The sequence below is a fragment of the Aplysia californica genome, unplaced genomic scaffold, assembly GCF_000002075.1.
Source record: "Aplysia californica isolate F4 #8 unplaced genomic scaffold, AplCal3.0 scaffold00724, whole genome shotgun sequence".
Taxonomy (NCBI): Eukaryota; Metazoa; Mollusca; class Gastropoda; order Aplysiida; family Aplysiidae; genus Aplysia; species Aplysia californica.
In genome coordinates, this window is record NW_004797994.1 from 74,465 (window position 1) to 80,179 (window position 5,715).

The following is a 5,715-nucleotide window of genomic DNA, read 5'->3' on the forward strand; positions in this document are numbered from 1 at the left end:
TGATATTATTTAAATTTTTTATTGTTACTTAAAAGTTGTTTTAGATCACAAATGTATTTACACCGAATTTGAATATTTTAACTTTTTAGCATTTTAAAGTAAATTAGTTACCAGCCGTGAAGTGAACTTTCGCAGAGGCGAACAACTTGTTTCGCGCGCTCATATGACCTTAGCAGTTGTGAGCGCCGTAAAACCTTATACTACTACTACTACTACATACCCTTTTGGGTGTCGCGGGAAGAAAGAGACGTCTCTCTGCCACCAGCCGGAGAGCTTGGGTGAGAGGGATGCTATGACTTGTTGCTGTTTCCCTGACTCCATCTATCCAGGTCTTTCTCGGTTCGCCCTCTAGCCTTGTTGCCATTGCTTTTAAAAAAAATGTAGGCACGTTGTGCTGGATGGGGTGTTGGTAATTGCATGAGATGTCCGAATCATTTGATTCTTTGGTGCTGGGGGTGTTATGTGACATCATTTGTCCCCACCATTTATCTGACTACTGAGTTTCTAATTTGATCTCTCCTGGTCTTGTTTACTGCTTTTCTAAGACATCGCATTTCACATGTTGTAATTCTTAGGGCGAAAACATAGAGAACGCCGATTTCGGAGACTGACTCAGTAAGCGCCGATAGGCATAAAAAATCTCTTATGATTTCCAACTTGCCCCACATAGAGCTGGCCGACTGCAGGCAGCTTTAAACTCGGATCGGAGTTGTCGGCTTTATCGGAATCCAAACTACATTCTTATTACGCCGAAAAACTGGGAAGGGCGTCTCGCTGTCAACTCACCACCGCAGTGCTTTCTTGTCGTATTTCCATTTTTTAACAGTGAAAATGAGACTTCTTCTTTAACTCACATTTTGTTATGAACTGTTTTCACTGTTATTAAAAATGGAGGTACGACAAGAAAGCACCGAGGTCGCAAACTCCCCCAATGCCGTCTCGCTGTCTCGCCGTCGCCAACTCGAGTTCAGCGGTTTGTGTGATGTCACCCGACTGGACTGGGGACAATTTTAAATGGTCATTTCAGAGCTGGTGCTTCACGGTAGACAAAAACTAATTACATTTTTGAAATCAGCATCGTCAAAATAGGGTGGTCACCGAGCAGAATTGCATTTTAAGCAATATTTAAGAAAATTCGTGTTTTTTTCCCCCAAAATATTATGCTTCATGAATACCAGCTGTGTTGTAGTGTAATTAATTTTAATTTTTTTCTAGATCTAGAATCTAGATATCTCGGCTTTACTGTGTCAATAGAGTGATTTTGAAGAGACGAGGCCTGTGTAGTTTTTCGTTGTGCGTCTAGAGATCTGCTTATCTGGCTGTGTCGTGTCTTGTCAAACTGGATGTCGATTTACAATAATAATAATAATAATAATAATAATAATAATAATAACAATAATAATAATAATAATGAAGATCATTTCTATAGCGCCCACTCCCGTGTAAACACAGCTCTAGGCGCTTTACATAAAATACATGTACGAACAATATTCACGCACGCGACACAAACACAAAAATACACTCACTCATACACACACACAAACACACACAAACACACACACATACACACATACACACACACAAACACACAGACATACACACTCACGAACACATAACACGCACACATGTGCACACACACACACACACACACACACACACACACACACACACACGCACACACGCATCTACTTGCTTATCACACGCGCACGCTTACACGTCGTCACGAAATGAGCATAAAATCTACACAATGCAAATCACAAAATACATAACTGGATACATAGTCATTTACATAACATTGTATTGAACCTGAATCTACAGACAAAAAAAGATGTCTTTAAATGTGTCTTTAAAGATTTTTAAAAATTTAGACTCAGATGTTGTATGTCTCAAAGGTTGCGGAAGAGAGTTCCAAACTGACGGAGCAAGGTGGGCGAACGATCTTTCAGCTAATTTTTTATCCCCTTTTCAAGGAACTCTTAAAAGATACTGATCGCCTGATCTTAGTGATCTAGATGGAACATACATCTGGATGAGATCACTAAGATACGAGGGAGCTTTGTTATTGACACATTTATGACATACTATTGCAATTTTATATGACATTCTACCGGACACGGGAAGATGATCTTTCTCCTCTCTCTCTCCCTCCCTTTCTCTCCCTCCCTCTCACCCTCTCCCTCCCTCCCTCCCTCTCCCCCTCTCTCTCTTCCTCTCTCTCTTTCCCCCTCTCTCCCCCTCTCTCCTCCTCTCCCCCTCCCCCTCTCGGATGACGAGTCCATTCTTGTAAATTTGTAATCACTCAAGACCTAGAACTAGATTCTAGATACGGTAGATGTAGGCAGACTAGACAACAGTAGATCAATGCAACGCGAGCTTAAAGGGATCGGCAATAGGCGCTCTCTATGTGGAGTCAAGCAGACACCTACTGGCGCCTGTCCGAGTCGATCTTCAGCCGCTTAAGTTTCGGCTTTCTTTATGTTATCGCCCTTAGCTCCTATGTCTTGTTTGTGGTCCATTTTAGGCTTTGATAGGTGAGTGCCGGGATGAATGTGGTCACATGGTGTTTATCATTTTGAGTTTTGTTGTCAGGGGGATGTCAGGATGTTTCAATCGTGGAGCAAGCTGATAACTAACATTATTGGACTTTTGTACTCGTGTTTCAATTTCTCTGTTCAGTCGCCCATCATCTGTGAATATACTTCCGACGTATTTAAATTCTTGGACCTGTCTGAGACTGTTTTTTGTTGATGTGTATCCTGAGTGGTCCTGGATTGCAGCTTACTTTCATTGTCTCTGTTTTGTTGATGTTGATCTTTATGTCGTAGTTGCTACATTCTTCGTTTAATCTGGTGATGTGGGTTTGGAGACTTTGTTCAACTTTGTGTGCCAGGCTTTGGTCGTCAGCGAAAAGTAATTCATTTTGGACGTCTGGTTCTGTGTTGGCCCCTTTTCTAATTTTATTCATATATATGATAAATAGTAGTGGTGATAGGACACAATCTTGTTTTTCTCCGGGTGTTATCTCGAACCATTCTGTGAGTCCCTCTGACATTCTTACTGTACTTCTGCTGTTCTCGTAAATGGCAGGAATGTTATCTAGAAGTTGGCCTCTTACAGTGTAGTTTTCGATTTCTTTCCACAGCTTGTTTCTATTCACTCTGTCGAACGCTTTCAACTGGTGGACAAATACAAATTTTAGTCCCCTATTTTTCTCTTTCGCACATTTGTTGTAGGGCAAATATTGCGTGGGTGCATCCTCTTCCCTTTCTAAATCCCATTTGAGCCTCACTCAGAAATGGTCTTGTTCGCCATTCCAATATCTTGGCGAACATCTTGCCCACATGGCTTAACAATGAAATGCCTCTATACATTCCACAGTCTCTCTTACTGCCTTTCTTCTTCCAGATTGGTACTATGACCGCTTTTTGTCTGTCGACAGGAACTTTTCTCTCTGTCCATGCTTTCTGGAAGATTTTTGTGAACCAAGTTACTCCAGTTTCATCACATGCCAGGATGGTCTCCGTGGCGAGCTCGTCTATTCCTGCGCTTCTGTTTTTTGGGCAAGTTTTAACTGCTTGTCTGGCCTCTGATGGCAGGATGGTTAGTTCTTCTTCCTCTGGGTGACTTGGTTGGAATTCTTTGTTTGTTTGCTCATGAGTGGTGTTCAAAAGGTCTGAGAAATATTCTCTCCTTCTAGATTTGATTATGGAGCTGTCAGTAATGGGGTTCCTGTTTTGTCATTAATTATAGCTGTTGGGTTGTACGGTTCTTCTCTGAGCCTCATTGATTTTGCACTTATGTAAAGGTCACGTGGGGATTTATGTCACGGTTCGCTTAGATGTTCTCCATAGTTAGCCCATTATTCATTTTTTAATGCTCTAACAACTCTTTCGCTGTTCCTTCTTGTTAGTCTGTATTGCGCGTAGTTGTTTTCGTCCTTGGATTTTATCCATTTCTGAAAAAGTTTCTTTTTTTCTTAGATGGCCTCTTTGACGCTGTCATTCCACCATGGTGTTCCTTTAAGGGATCCTTTCCAAATTCTCTTCGTTTGAAATACTTTTATCAGTGTTTCTGTTAGCAGGTTTTTAAAGAGGGTCATGTTTCTTCAATATTCATTGCACTAGTGTCTAGGTTTTCTAGTCTTTATGTGATCTCGTCCTCAGCTTTCTGTACATTGTCCTCTTCATTGAGTTTTCGTAAATGAATTTTCTCTGAATGTTTCTTCTTCTATTTTTGCGTGGATTTTTTTCTTTTTACTCGTCATCATCACTGATCGGTGATCTGTATCAAAGGTGATGTTTGGCATTGATCTCGCATCAGTTGATTTTGTTCTGTAGGCGATTCGTACCAGTATGAAGTCAATCTGTGAGAAAATGTATAGGTTGTTCCATTTATACCACGACTGAGTTTGACTTGCCCTGTGCTGGTGAAAAGTATTTGCGATGCATACTTCATACTCTGCACAGAGAGTTAATAGCGGTTCCTCATTATAGTTAGAATCTGAACAGGTGTCACCGTGTGGTCCATGGTAGTTTTCCCATTGTGTCCTTCTTGAGCCTGCGTGTCCATTGAAGTCTCCCATTATGATTAGTTCCACCTCGTCAGGTACGCTGTCTATGGTGTTCTCCAACTTCTGAAAAAAAATTATTCTTTATCTTCCCTTGAGTATGTGTCATTACAAGGGGTGTAAACTTGGATGATAGATTCACTTTTTTGTGCTTTCTGTATTCTGATTGTCAAGATCATTTCTGATATTAATGCTTTCTCTATAACTCTTTCTGCCGTTTCAGATTGTATTATGAATCCCACACCATGATTGTCTCTCTCTCTCTCTCTCTCTCTCTCTCTCTCTCTCTCTCTCTCTCATATCTACTCCACTTCATATTAGTACGTAATTTTTATGTATTTTCTTGGTCCCACTTCCTTTTAAACGGCAATCAGTAACGGAATTTTTTTCTCTAAAATTGTCTCCTTTCTCCTCATTATCTGCTCTCTAACAATGTTCTGTCGTATGCTTTCGTCTCCCCTTTCTGCCCCAACCCCTCACCCCTTTTGCCTCCTCCTCTAGGCTCCTGACTCTTTCTGTAGCTTTTCTATTGCTATTATTTGGCTCCTCCTCACTGCTGTCTTTCAGCCACACCCCTGATCTTCTGGCAGAAAAGATCCACACCTAGCCTTCTTGGAAAAACGTGAAAAATCTCGGAGACCCCGTGTGCAAGTTGCACAGGATTAAGATCCCTTGGTGGTCTAAAATCAATAAGAGTAGGCTTCAGCCGCTACCCGGGGAAAGTTCAAAATGTCCTATCAACTGAAAATATTTATTGTGTCCCGCGCGCTCAACTGACCGTTTGCAGTTGCGAGCGCCGTAAAACGTTTACCAAAAAATATAAAATAATAGTAATAGAATTCTGGAAGCGAAGGCAGTAGGCAACAGATTGATGATGGTTGGCGGAGACCTAACAAAAGATGGGAACAGGACATAAAAACCTGGCTGAAAACCAAAATGATTTAGGCAGGCAGAATGACAAGAGGCCGGGTGGTTTATTGCAGAAAGGTCCGAGAATCAACGTCCAACTACTGGAAAAGCTAAGATGAAAAAGAAGAAGACAGTTTCACGTTACACGCAGACCATTCTGACATTCTTTTTTGGCTTCCCAAAATACTGGGCTGACGTGAATGGTTGGGTTCTTCACGATTTCACACCTAAAATACCCC